The sequence below is a fragment of the Lissotriton vulgaris genome, chromosome 5 (assembly GCF_964263255.1).
Source record: "Lissotriton vulgaris chromosome 5, aLisVul1.2, whole genome shotgun sequence".
NCBI classification, from domain to species: domain Eukaryota; kingdom Metazoa; phylum Chordata; class Amphibia; order Caudata; family Salamandridae; genus Lissotriton; species Lissotriton vulgaris.
This window is the reverse complement of record NC_141693.1, coordinates 1,476,396,542-1,476,411,964: the sequence shown is the minus strand read 5'-3', so window position 1 is coordinate 1,476,411,964 and position 15,423 is coordinate 1,476,396,542. Positions and strand designations below refer to the sequence as shown.

At 46.5% G+C, this 15,423-nt stretch overlaps 1 protein-coding gene across 1 annotated transcript in view; it reads right to left on the bottom strand.

Moving 5' to 3' along the window:
• Window positions 1–15,423, bottom strand: part of KLHDC8A (kelch domain containing 8A) — a 148,027-nt gene that overhangs the window by 58,657 nt on the left and 73,947 nt on the right. The gene's annotated exons all lie outside the window — the stretch shown is intronic.

The window sequence follows — 15,423 nt, the reverse complement described above, 5'->3', positions numbered from 1 at the left end:
AACATAGTAACCACTGGTTATAAACTCTCTCATCCGTTACAGGCCATAGCCTGAGGCTCTGACATAGATTTTGGGCAGAGGGCATTTAACAACTGGTATAGACCTCTGCAGGGGTGTATATAAAGCCATGCAATAAACCAAAAGTGCACATTTTCTGTGGCTAGTTAATGTCACCGACCCCAAGATGGCTTTATAGATTTTGATGCAGTTTCAAGAAAAATACTTTTTTCCTTTATAGGAAGTTGTGTAATGAAAAGTATTAGTTTGAAAAAGAAAATTGAAAATATTGTTGATTTAAATTTTCGATTCACTAAATTAACCCACACGTTAACGCTGCAGCATTACAGAATTCAAAATTGATGAAAACTAGAAAAGGGGCACTAACATAAGAAGACAGCACAGCTTAGGCCAGCAAAACTCTTCACATGATTACAAGCAATATTTTTACGAGCAGTGAACAGCGCGAATGCAATTGCTTCCTTGTCACATTCCAAGTTAGACAAATATTTGAAGGCGGATACAACTGTGCGTATGTGGCCTTTACCATAAAGGCTTGAAGACTTTTATCCTCAATGTCTTATGCGACGTGCATAGCAACATAATGTGCGTCAGGTTGTTCAGCTTATGCAGTTGACACCAGCACTGACAGAATTGTAATCACACCTCGATAATGTTGGTTAGTTTGAACCCTTATCTGAAATAATAAGTGTTCCGAGAGTAGATCAGTCATATTGAAATAATTGCTAGCTACTCACTTGGCAATGTAAAGAGGCAGGCAATGTTGGTTTTCAATGAAGCATTTGTCAACAATGAACGACACGTGGTACATGTTTCCGTTGCTTCTTCGATACAGGGGGTTGACCCGAAGGATTGCCTTGTGATCGAAAACCAAGCCATGACTTGACCATAGGGACTTGAATTTCTGCCTTTCACTGAAGACAAAACATGTTTAGCTCTGCATAGATCCATAAAGCAGTCAGCCATAACTGAATGAACATCTCTCCTAGTTCGTGAGGATATAAAACGTATGCTGGCCACCTAATTTAGAAGCATACGAGAACACAAACCTAGCTCGAGAAATAACGCCTTAACTCCGGCTTTTGTGGGAAAATCTCAGGTTCTTCCCAATGTGTCTCCTTTGAAAGTTTTGATAATGGGTTGTTTCACAAAAGTGAGTGCCAGAAGGCCATAAGTGGCAACCAGAATAATGTGTGCTACATAGGCCTTAAGTTAGGGAATTGTTATGTAACCCCATACATTCATAGTGGCCGAACATTAATAGTTAATCTATCATTAATAATGACTCCTAAATTATTTATATTTTATAATTTAGACCATTCACTTTTCATTTTCCAAGCCAATGCAATTTTATATTTACCAAATTGTGTCACCTTTGTTTTGCTAATATTAATACTACAACGATTTGCAATACAGTAGGGGGCATATTACCAACAACTAGCAATATTTATCGCTAAGTAGGCTTAGCGGCAATTTATTTATCGCCGCGCATCGCCGGATAATATCGCTGAGATAACGTGCTAGTAGCAACGCTTATCTCAAAAGCGATAATATTTCCAGCGATAGCGACGAAATCCGCGAATATCGCTGAGAATACAGCGATATTCACGCGTTATCTCTAACAGGGTCTTAGCCATTATATCCACCTCCCATTGGATATAATGGCTAAGAACTTGTCTGAGAAGGTGTTCGTTTTTGGAGATATTTGCGTTTAGCGCAAATATTTACATCGCTACGCCTGCGTTGATAATAGGTGATAGCGCTGTTAGCGACTGTTTTCAGTTGCTAACAGTTTGGGTACGCCCACTTTGCATGTCATTAGCGATAAGTATCGCTGACATGCAAAGTGGGCCCCAAACCGTTCGCTATCACCTAAAAGCTGTTGCTAACTGATGTTAGCGACAGCTTGCTAATAGGTGGATGAAATTATCGCCGCTTAGCGGTCGAAAACGGCCGCTAAAGCAGCGATAATGTCATTTCGCCTGCCTTGATAATATGCCCCTAGGTGTTTAGGCAAAGATGACTAGGTCCTCATCATAAAGTAGTGAATTCACTTACACCCTATTTAGTTTTGGGAGGATGCTATTTGCTTTTTGTAGGGCAGCGTGGAAGTTTTGTAAAAACAGGGAGGACAGAGGAGATGGGGTTGGGGCAAGCACAAAACCCTGCTTAAGGTCATTATGCATTGCTACTCCCACTCTCGACTCCCTGCCCCAAGTGATGTTAGGTCAAGGTAAGAGAGAAGACCCCACGTGTTCCAGGGAACAGGGTGCTAAACGACAGTGTAAGTCAAAGGAATATCCCTGGACTGACTTTTGGACAACAGTTTTTATTTTACTATCACTTTAATCACACCTCATCCATACATATACTCTGGCATTCCAGCCGTCTTCAGCTGGGCTTGCTTGAATCCAGTGGCAAAGTGAGCAAGGGACTCACGTCTGAGCTCACTTTGCCACTGGATTCAAGCAAGCCCAGCTGAAGACGGCTGGAATGCCAGAAACCGGTCCTGGGAAGCTTGATTCCGGCCCAGGGAAGACATGGCTTGGCAGTTCGGACTGGACTGTTCCCATGAGGCACAGGGTCAGACTGATTTGAATATGGCCATGTCTGAACTGGGGTGGCGGAGTGAGCTAAAGAACGGTAATGGATTAAACCCAGATCAGTTGACTGGGGGTGAGTGTTTGTATTGTCAATGCTCCGTCCATCACCCCCTTTGGTTGGCTGGAGATCTCTAAAGCCGCTAACTCCCCCAGGGAAATGTACAAGATCTTCAAGTCGCTGGTTACTCCGCCTAGTCCCCTGAATGAAGTGGCCGATCCTCTAAAACGGTGCGAAGAGTTAGCCAATTTTTTTAGCTCAAAGGTTGCTACCATCTACTCCTCCTTCTGTGTGAAGGAAGCTACAAATGATCCTGGACACTCCATTGAGCTCACTCCTCGATTGGTCTCTTCACCAACTTTGGATGTTCTGCCCCTGATAGATCATTCCACAGTAGAAAAACTTTTGGAGAATCTTAAGTCAGGCTCTCCATCGGATATGGCTGCACCCTCTGCCCTGAAACAAGTCTCCGAGGTGGTGGTACCAATCATGAGGGATGTAATCAACTCCTCCCTTTCCACTGGAGTGGTTCCCCCACTGTGGAAACAGGCCAGAGTCAAAACTCTATTAAAAAAAGTCAATCTTGACCCCGAGGATTGGTCAAACTACCGCCCTATCTCCCTGTTGCCAGGGATGAGTAAAATCACGGAGAAGCATGTAAATCTAGCTTTACCCGCCTCTATTGAAAATGAGGCAGTGCTTCACCCTACTCAAACTGGTTTTAGAACCAAACAGAGCACTGAGACCGCCCTGGTTGTTGTAGTGGAGGAAGCGAGGAAGATTGTAGTGCAGGAGGCTGCGCTGCGGTGGTCCTTTTGGACCTTAGTGCAGCCTTCGACACGGTTAATCACTCCTTGTTGATCAGCCGCCTCTGCGAGGCTGGTATTTCCGGTGTTGCCCTTAAATGGCTTCAATCTTTCCTAGCAGAAAGAACATTCTCTGTTTTTGATGGGGAGTTTACATCAAGACAGTTCCCCCTTCATTACGGCGTTCCCCAGGGATCCTCATTAAGTCCCACCTTATTTAATATCTATATGAGGCCCCTGGCCGAGGTGGTACTTCCCTGGGAAATTAAATTGGTCACATACGCCGATGACACTCAGTTGGTGGTCGTCGTCAACAAAGAGGGAGTGTGATCAATGGATCAACCGGGCACCGATTACCACCTCAAAGGGGAGGTGGAAGGTCCAGTTACAGCGTGTGCCCGTGTGTAGTGTACTCAAACAACAAGCGGGGTTGCTGAACCGTTCCTAAATAGGGGAGGGAAGGAGAATGGGCTGTACCATAGGGGTATAGTATCACCCTTGGGCATCCATTTGGTTGGACATGTTTGCCTCACACACCCCGAAGGATGTCATGCTTCATCATCGGCGGTTGCTCCTCGTCGGGGAGGCGGTGCAATCCCCGACGGGCTCACCTCAAAGAGGGGCTCTTTAGCGGAGATCTTTTTGTCCACTTGCCTGTTGATGAAGTGTGGGTATGTGGGCTAGGGCAATAGTATCCTAAAAGAAGTAAGTTAAAAGATAGTAGAGGGTCCCGGAAACAACTTTATTCTGGAGGTACTCCTACTATCATTAAAAAGGTGAAGTTTAGTTTGTAAGGTCACGGAGAGTTACGTGCCGTGTTTCAAACTAGACTGTTGTGATGGTCGGTCAACATGTTTCTCGCTTGGGTTCTTCCCGCGATTCTTCAGGACCTAGTGAAAGTGTGAGTGAGAATTTAAAACAAGGACATGCTAGTGTCATGAACCTAGTGTGTTACCTCAGGGGAATCCTGTGCCTGAAGTATGGAGATATAAAAATAGACATTAATGCAGGTATCGTTACAATTGTCAACAACTTTTATAAATGGTAACAGCCAATCTAAGCATCTCAGTGCAGTGAAGTGAAGGTGGTGTGTGTGAAGTTACACATACGAACATGCCTGTGGTGTAGTGAGAGTGTGTAGTGGAGTGAACACTCTCGTACCTATGTCCGTGGTGTTGGTAAAAACCAGTGGTTAAAAACACAACTGCTATCTCTAAGAGAGAACTCTAATCAGGGAAGGCAATTACTGACGTGATGGATATCAGACTCACCTAAAGGTCTTGGATTACTAACCACCTGAGTACTCGGCGGGTCGGAACAACAGAGGTTGCCTCTAGATCAGGCTAGAGAGGGAGAACTGAGGTTAGGGAAGTTCAGGGTATCAAGTTCTACCGTGTATGGCAACTCTGGGATTGTCAAAACTTACCTCTGGTTATCCGTGTCCGTACTGAGTCACCTACCCATCGCCGCCGAGCTCGAATAGGTAATGAACAACCGGGGTGTGAGTTATTTATAGGTGGACTCGTCATGAGTAGGCGTCGGGTAACGCCCTAAGTGTAGGTCACGTGGTAACCAGGGTAAAAGCGGCCATGATGGAGTGGTGTACTCAGTGTTTAAGCAGGTATGGGTTAAATCCATTGGTAACGCATGGTATGTTCATAATGAATGCCAGGGGATATCCTCGTTCAGACCTTGTCTGTCTGTTGAAAGGCGGTGTACCCACCTTTGTTCTTTACGGAACAGAGCGTTTTTAGGGCAATTTGGACTTGCCTCAAGGATCACCCATTGTATGCAGTCAGCGCTATGTTGGTTCTCAAGGAAGTGTTTGCACATCTTGGTGTGTGACTTTTTGCACCGAAAGTTACTGCGGTGTTCGGTGATCCTTGTTTTAATTGTGCGTGTGGTCATCCCGATATACTTAAGACCACACGGGCAAGTTAGCATATAAATGCAGTGAGTGGTATTGCAGTTTGTGTGCCCCTGGATAACCCACTTGAAGGTGTCGGTGAGCTGTATTGTCTTTTGGGGAGTGGTGTATTTGCAAACCCCACAATTACCGCATGGGTAGTGACCGGTGACAGGTGGCATGTTCCATAATGTCTGCTGGGAACTTTTTTTATTAGTAGTCTTCGGTCTCGTGTGGATCAATATGTCCTTCACATTCTGTGTCCTCTTGAAAGCAAACCTAGGTTGTTCAAAGGGTATATCCCCGGTATTAAGGATTCCCCAGTGACGTTTTATGGTGTTTTTTATCTTGGTTGACAACGGGGTAAATGTCGTCACACAAGTGATAGGTTGATTTTCAACGGGTGGTTTTTCCCTTCTCTCAAGGATTGCCTCTCTGTTGTTGTTTCTTGCTCGCTTTTGTGCTCTTGTGACCTCTCCTCTAGGGTAACCTCTGTCTAGTAGGTTTCTAGAGAGGATGGTTGATTCCTTCTTGTAATCAGAAATGTTACTACAATTCCGCCTGATACGCAGGAATTGCCCAAAGGGTAGATTGTTTCTCAAGGCTTTTGGGTGGTGACTCTCAAAATGTAGGAGGCTGTTACGGTCTGTTGGTTTCCTAAACATTGTTGTCTGGAGTCCACCCTCTCTCAGTTGTACAGTGAGGTCGAGAAAGGCAATCTCTTTAGACGAGGAAGACATTGTGAACCGAAGATATGGATTCAGTGAATTAACCCATACGAAGAATGCCTCGTGTGAGTTGGGACGACCCGACCAAAGGATCAGGATATCATCAATGAAACGCTTCCACATAATGATGTTTGCAGAAAATGGGTTGGATTGGTGGTGGATGTGTTTGTCCTCAAAATCGGCCATATAAAGACATGCCAACGACGGCGCAAAGGTGCTGCCCATCGATGTGCCTTGGGTCTGGTGGAAGAATTGACCCTTGAACTCAAAGAAGTTCTCAGTGAGTGCAAGGGTTGCACATTCCATAATAAATGACACTGGTGTATCAGAATCCCATTCCTCCATCCTCAGGCGTGATTCGATTACCTCTAGAGTAGCCCTCTGTGGGATGTTGGTATAGAGGGCTTCAACATCTAGGGTAATCAAAAGATCAACTTGGTTGACGTTGCCGATTGAGTTGAGATGCCGTAGAGTGTCGGCAGTGTCCTGAATGTAGGAGGGGATGCGTTTAACCATCGGCTGGAGAAAATGGTCGCAAAACTTCGACAATGGTTCTAATACCGAGTCGATACCAGAAACTATCGGTCTCCCCGGGACTGGTCTTGTCCCTTTATGAATCTTTGGAAGGGTATAGAAGTAGGGAACCCTCGGGTTCTTCTGTTTCAGAAAATCTGCCTTCCTTCTTCCACCAGACCCAAGGCACATCGATGGGCAGCACCTTTGCGCCGTCGTTGGCATGTCTTTATATGGCCGATTTTGAGGACAAACACATCCACCACCAATCCAACCCATTTTCTGCAAACATCATTATGTGGAAGCGTTTCATTGACGATATCCTGATCCTTTGGTCGGGTCGTCCCAACTCACACGAGGCATTCTTCGTATGGGTTAATTCACTGAATCCATATCTTCGGTTCACAATGTCTTCCTCGTCTAAAGAGATTGCCTTTCTCGACCTCACTGTACAACTGAGAGAGGGTGGACTCCAGACAACAATGTTTAGGAAACCAACAGACCGTAACAGCCTCCTACATTTTGAGAGTCACCACCCAAAAGCCTTGAGAAACAATCTACCCTTTGGGCAATTCCTGCGTATCAGGCGGAATTGTAGTAACATTTCTGATTACAAGAAGGAATCAACCATCCTCTCTAGAAACCTACTAGACAGAGGTTACCCTAGAGGAGAGGTCACAAGAGCACAAAAGCGAGCAAGAAACAACAACAGAGAGGCAATCCTTGAGAGAAGGGAAAAACCACCCGTTGAAAATCAACCTATCACTTGTGTGACGACATTTACCCCGTTGTCAACCAAGATAAAAAACACCATAAAACGTCACTGGGGAATCCTTAATACCGGGGATATACCCTTTGAACAACCTAGGTTTGCTTTCAAGAGGACACAGAATGTGAAGGACATATTGATCCACACGAGACCGAAGACTACTAATAAAAAAAGTTCCCAGCAGACATTATGGAACATGCCACCTGTCACCGGTCACTACCCATGCGGTAATTGTGGGGTTTGCAAATACACCACTCCCCAAAAGACAATACAGCTCACCGACACCTTCAAGTGGGTTATCCAGGGGCACACAAACTGCAATACCACTCACTGCATTTATATGCTAACTTGCCCGTGTGGTCTTAAGTATATCGGGATGACCACACGCACAATTAAAACAAGGATCACCGAACACCGCAGTAACTTTCGGTGCAAAAAGTCACACACCAAGATGTGCAAACACTTCCTTGAGAACCAACATAGCGCTGACTGCATACAATGGGTGATCCTTGAGGCAAGTCCAAATTGCCCTAAAAACGCTCTGTTCCGTAAAGAACAAAGGTGGGTACACCGCCTTTCAACAGACAGACAAGGTCTGAACGAGGATATCCCCTGGCATTCATTATGAACATACCATGCGTTACCAATGGATTTAACCCATACCTGCTTAAACACTGAGTACACCACTCCATCATGGCCGCTTTTACCCTGGTTACCACGTGACCTACACTTAGGGCGTTACCCGACGCCTACTCATGACGAGTCCACCTATAAATAACTCACACCCCGGTTGTTCATTACCTATTCGAGCTCGGCGGCGATGGGTAGGTGACTCAGTACGGACACGGATAACCAGAGGTAAGTTTTGACAATCCCAGAGTTGCCATACACGGTAGAACTTGATACCCTGAACTTCCCTAACCTCAGTTCTCCCTCTCTAGCCTGATCTAGAGGCAACCTCTGTTGTTCCGACCCGCCGAGTACTCAGGTGGTTAGTAATCCAAGACCTTTAGGTGAGTCTGATATCCATCACGTCAGTAATTGCCTTCCCTGATTAGAGTTCTCTCTTAGAGATAGCAGTTGTGTTTTTAACCACTGGTTTTTACCAACACCACGGACATAGGTACGAGAGTGTTCACTCCACTACACACTCTCACTACACCACAGGCATGTTCGTATGTGTAACTTCACACACACCACCTTCACTTCACTGCACTGAGATGCTTAGATTGGCTGTTACCATTTATAAAAGTTGTTGACAATTGTAACGATACCTGCATTAATGTCTATTTTTATATCTCCATACTTCAGGCACAGGATTCCCCTGAGGTAACACACTAGGTTCATGACACTAGCATGTCCTTGTTTTAAATTCTCACTCACACTTTCACTAGGTCCTGAAGAATCGCGGGAAGAACCCAAGCGAGAAACATGTTGACCGACCATCACAACAGTCTAGTTTGAAACACGGCACGTAACTCTCCGTGACCTTACAAACTAAACTTCACCTTTTTAATGATAGTAGGAGTACCTCCAGAATAAAGTTGTTTCCGGGACCCTCTACTATCTTTTAACTTACTTCTTTTAGGATACTATTGCCCTAGCCCACATACCCACACTTCATCAACAGGCAAGTGGACAAAAAGATCTCCGCTAAAGAGCCCCTCTTTGAGGTGAGCCCGTCGGGGATTGCACCGCCTCCCCGACGAGGAGCAACCGCCGATGATGAAGCATGACATCCTTCGGGGTGTGTGAGGCAAACATGTCCAACCAAATGGATGCCCAAGGGTGATACTATACCCCTATGGTACAGCCCATTCTCCTTCCCTCCCCTATTTAGGAACGGTTCAGCAACCCCGCTTGTTGTTTGAGTACACTACACACGGGCACACGCTGTAACTGGACCTTCCACCTCCCCTTTGAGGTGGTAATCGGTGCCCGGTTGATCCATTGATCACACTCCCTCTTTGTTGACGACGATTTCTGCACGGTGCAAACCGTGGGAGCTATACAACGGTGGGTGAGATTGTTCATATCCCCCAACTAGTAACTCACAGAATTGTGATTTACTCGGTTTACCCAACCAGGGTAACCTTTTCTTTCTTCGTTTCTCTTTACCGGCCCCACCTGACTAGTACACAATGGAAGGTCAGGGACTCAGCTTTGGTGAAGAAGACGCAGCTGCTATCATGAGAACTCCATCACTTTTTGGCATAGACGTCGAAACCGCTTCCGGGAGTAACACCACCGAGTGGCAAACTTTATCGGACCTGAAACGAGAATGGATCAGGATCACAATACACGGAGCTATGATGGCACAATACTTTAAAGCCAAAATAGCCCCAAATGGCCTAATAGTGAAGAACTTCCCAAGAATATTCTGGGAGGATGGACAGTTCAAGATTGAGTGGTCCCAGGTAGCATGGAAATGCACCCACGATCTCTTGATCCTGATTGTCAACACATCCAAAAGATTGGCAGATGCACTACTAGTCCGTATTCAGGAAGCCGAGGCCGCACTTAAGACCGCAGGCCAGAACACAGGCTTCAAAACTAAATTGGCCGAACTAAATAAGGAAATGGCAGAGCATAAGGAGTACCTGATGAATCAGAAAGTGGCTAAGCTCCAGAAGGATATTAAAAGATTTTCCAAGGAGAAAGTCTACCCGTACCTAAAGGACGATTACGTCCCGCCGGGAATTAACTATAACTCGGACTCCAGCACGACCTCGTACAGACGAGGTTCGAACAGTGGCTCCGAAAGTGGTGACGACAACGATACTACCAATATTCCACCAAGGGCTAAAAGAGGTAGAGGACGGGGACAACAGAACCCCCATAATTACCAGAACTATCCAAACCAAGGGCAACCAATGGGTCCCCCGTTTTGGTAATACCCTCACTTCCAGCCGTTTCAGCCACCATTTGCACCACAATATCCCCCTTTCTTTGCGCCCCAAGGGTCAGCGCGCCCCCCTTTTTTAGGCAGAGGCTGGGGCAGAGGGCGCGGGCGAAAGCGAGGCAATGCCACCGAGAAGAAAGTACAGTGGGAGGACACACGCCCCCACGGAATGGACACCCGGAACACGAACAGGTCAGGGCCAAAATGAGCCTGGTGGTCAATCTCTCGGATCGCATACTGACCGAGAACGAGGAACAAGTTCTTCAAAAAGGACTGGGCTTTGTCCCAACACCGACAATCGACCTGTTCAACCAGACCAGGGAATTACAATCTTTCTTCAGAAAGGTCAGACTCAAGGCCTTTTTCGAAGGTAAACCCCAAGAACCTGCACAAGACTCAGGTTTACACAACCCGTCGACATTCACACCCCACAATGGGATGGTTCCTAATGAAGTCCTGACCTTTGAACAGGCGGTATTGAAAGACATCGAGACCCTTGACAGGAAAAAGACCCACTCCAATATTTCTCGGAAAGACATGGAGATACTAAAAACATTGGCAGACGACCCTCTCATCACTATAAAACAAGCCGATAAGGGCGGGGCCACTGTTTTAATGAACACCAAAGACTACGAGCTCGAGTGCCTTAGGCAACTTAACGACAATCGGTACTACACCCCCATTCCATGTGATCCGACCCCTCGCCTACAAACAACCATCGCAGGCTTGGTGGAAACCGCTGAATGTGAACTTTGGATTAGCAAGAAGGAGGCAGATTTTCTGAAACAGAAGAACCCGAGGGTTCCCTACTTCTATACCCTTCCAAAGATTCATAAAGGGACAAGACCAGTCCCGGGGAGACCGATAGTTTCTGGTATCGACTCGGTATTAGAACCATTGTCGAAGTTTTGCGACCATTTTCTCCAGCCGATGGTTAAACGCATCCCCTCCTACATTCAGGACACTGCCGACACTCTACGGCATCTCAACTCAATCGGCAACGTCAACCAAGTTGATCTTTTGATTACCCTAGATGTTGAAGCCCTCTATACCAACATCCCACAGAGGGCTACTCTAGAGGTAATCGAATCACGCCTGAGGATGGAGGAATGGGATTCTGATACACCAGTGTCATTTATTATGGAATGTGCAACCCTTGCACTCACTGAGAACTTCTTTGAGTTCAAGGGTCAATTCTTCCACCAGACCCAAGGCACATCGATGGGCAGCACCTTTGCGCCGTCGTTGGCATGTCTTTATATGGCCGATTTTGAGGACAAACACATCCACCACCAATCCAACCCATTTTCTGCAAACATCATTATGTGGAAGCGTTTCATTGACGATATCCTGATCCTTTGGTCGGGTCGTCCCAACTCACACGAGGCATTCTTCGTATGGGTTAATTCACTGAATCCATATCTTCGGTTCACAATGTCTTCCTCGTCTAAAGAGATTGCCTTTCTCGACCTCACTGTACAACTGAGAGAGGGTGGACTCCAGACAACAATGTTTAGGAAACCAACAGACCGTAACAGCCTCCTACATTTTGAGAGTCACCACCCAAAAGCCTTGAGAAACAATCTACCCTTTGGGCAATTCCTGCGTATCAGGCGGAATTGTAGTAACATTTCTGATTACAAGAAGGAATCAACCATCCTCTCTAGAAACCTACTAGACAGAGGTTACCCTAGAGGAGAGGTCACAAGAGCACAAAAGCGAGCAAGAAACAACAACAGAGAGGCAATCCTTGAGAGAAGGGAAAAACCACCCGTTGAAAATCAACCTATCACTTGTGTGACGACATTTACCCCGTTGTCAACCAAGATAAAAAACACCATAAAACGTCACTGGGGAATCCTTAATACCGGGGATATACCCTTTGAACAACCTAGGTTTGCTTTCAAGAGGACACAGAATGTGAAGGACATATTGATCCACACGAGACCGAAGACTACTAATAAAAAAAGTTCCCAGCAGACATTATGGAACATGCCACCTGTCACCGGTCACTACCCATGCGGTAATTGTGGGGTTTGCAAATACACCACTCCCCAAAAGACAATACAGCTCACCGACACCTTCAAGTGGGTTATCCAGGGGCACACAAACTGCAATACCACTCACTGCATTTATATGCTAACTTGCCCGTGTGGTCTTAAGTATATCGGGATGACCACACGCACAATTAAAACAAGGATCACCGAACACCGCAGTAACTTTCGGTGCAAAAAGTCACACACCAAGATGTGCAAACACTTCCTTGAGAACCAACATAGCGCTGACTGCATACAATGGGTGATCCTTGAGGCAAGTCCAAATTGCCCTAAAAACGCTCTGTTCCGTAAAGAACAAAGGTGGGTACACCGCCTTTCAACAGACAGACAAGGTCTGAACGAGGATATCCCCTGGCATTCATTATGAACATACCATGCGTTACCAATGGATTTAACCCATACCTGCTTAAACACTGAGTACACCACTCCATCATGGCCGCTTTTACCCTGGTTACCACGTGACCTACACTTAGGGCGTTACCCGACGCCTACTCATGACGAGTCCACCTATAAATAACTCACACCCCGGTTGTTCATTACCTATTCGAGCTCGGCGGCGATGGGTAGGTGACTCAGTACGGACACGGATAACCAGAGGTAAGTTTTGACAATCCCAGAGTTGCCATACACGGTAGAACTTGATACCCTGAACTTCCCTAACCTCAGTTCTCCCTCTCTAGCCTGATCTAGAGGCAACCTCTGTTGTTCCGACCCGCCGAGTACTCAGGTGGTTAGTAATCCAAGACCTTTAGGTGAGTCTGATATCCATCACGTCAGTAATTGCCTTCCCTGATTAGAGTTCTCTCTTAGAGATAGCAGTTGTGTTTTTAACCACTGGTTTTTACCAACACCACGGACATAGGTACGAGAGTGTTCACTCCACTACACACTCTCACTACACCACAGGCATGTTCGTATGTGTAACTTCACACACACCACCTTCACTTCACTGCACTGAGATGCTTAGATTGGCTGTTACCATTTATAAAAGTTGTTGACAATTGTAACGATACCTGCATTAATGTCTATTTTTATATCTCCATACTTCAGGCACAGGATTCCCCTGAGGTAACACACTAGGTTCATGACACTAGCATGTCCTTGTTTTAAATTCTCACTCACACTTTCACTAGGTCCTGAAGAATCGCGGAAAGAACCCAAGCGAGAAACATGTTGACCGACCATCACAACAGTCTAGTTTGAAACACGGCACGTAACTCTCCGTGACCTTACAAACTAAACTTCACCTTTTTAATGATAGTAGGAGTACCTCCAGAATAAAGTTGTTTCCGGGACCCTCTACTATCTTTTAACTTACTTCTTTTAGGATACTATTGCCCTAGCCCACATACCCACACTTCATCAACAGGCAAGTGGACAAAAAGATCTCCGCTAAAAAGCCCCTCTTTGAGGTGAGCCCGTCGGGGATTGCACCGCCTCCCCGACGAGGAGCAACCGCCGATGATGAAGCATGACATCCTTCGGGGTGTGTGAGGCAAACATGTCCAACCAAATGGATGCCCAAGGGTGATACTATACCCCTATGGTACAGCCCATTCTCCTTCCCTCCCCTATTTAGGAACGGTTCAGCGACTCAGTTGGTGGTCTCACTTACGAGGTCTGAGGATGGGACCTCTGGACCAAATAATCTGTCCCCCTGCCTCACTAAGGTTTGTGACTGGATGGAAGCCTCATTTCTGAAACCGAATGGGACAAAAACCGAGATCATGATCATGGGTTACAAGGCCCCCTTGAACCTCAATCCATGGTGGCCAAGTTGCCTGGGTCCCCCCCCCCCCGACCCCAAAGAAACAAATCAAGAGTTTGGGAGTCTGGCTTGAACCTTCCCTCGATTTTCAAGTACAGGCAAGGAAGGTTGCCGCAACATGTTTTGGCTTGATTAGGGTACTAAGGAAGGTTTTGAACCTCCTTCCACCTGATTCCAGACGGCTCCTGGTCCAGTCCTTGATCATCTCCCGATTGGATTATTCTAATGCACTCTATCTTGGCGCTCCGATGGGCACTATAGAAATTCTGCCGTCAGTCCAGAACTGCACTGCTCGATTATTGGTCAAAGTATCCAGACACAGCTCGGTTAAGCCTGCTCTGCGTGCTCTACACTGGCTACCGATCCAGGAGAGGATAGGTTTCAAGGCCATGTGCATGGTCCACAAATCCATCACAAATAACGGTCCTGATATTCTTTGCCCACTCGTTTGCCCATACCGACCCTCTAGAACCCTTAGGTCTAGTGAACTCAATCTTCTGACAGTCCCAAGGATCAAAAGATCCCGTATGGGGGGTCGGCGGTTCTCTTTGCAAGCGGCCAAATTCTGGAATAATCTTCCTGAGAGCATCCGACTTATACCGAACCATCTCATGTTCCGGAAACAACTTAAGACCTTTCTTTTCCGATGAGTGATGGTGATGTGCCTTGGGTCAAAGCGCTGGGATGCCTTAGGGTAGCCATGCGCTATACCAAGTATATTATTAATTCATTCATTAATGGTACAATACGCAACTGAGGCCGCACACTACATTGAGCCCTTCATGCTTCATGCTTCATTCCACAGAGAGCACCCCAGAGCTCATCCCAGAGAGAGCACCATACGCCACACACCTCAGTGAGCACCACAGATCTCATCCCAGAGAGAGCACCATATGCCACACGCCACAGTGAGCACCCCAGATCTCATCACTGTATACGACATGCCACATTGAGCACCGCAAATCTCCTTCTAGAGAGCACCATATGCCACACACTTCAGTGAGCACTACAGATCTCATTCTAGAGAGCACCATATGCCACACGCCACAGTGAGCACTGCAGATCTCATCCCAGAGAGAGCACCATACGCCACAGTGAGCACCAAAGATCTTATCCCAGAGAGAGCACTGTATGCCAGTGAGCACGCAGACCTCATCCCAGAGAGCATCATACGTCACACACCACGGTGAGCACCCCAGATCTCATCACCATACGCCACAGTGAACACCGCAGATCTCATCCCAGAGAGAGCATCATACGTTACACGCCACGGTGAGCACCCCAGATCTCATCACCATACGCCACAGTGAGCACCGCAGATCTCATTCTAGAGAGAACATCACATGCCACATTTC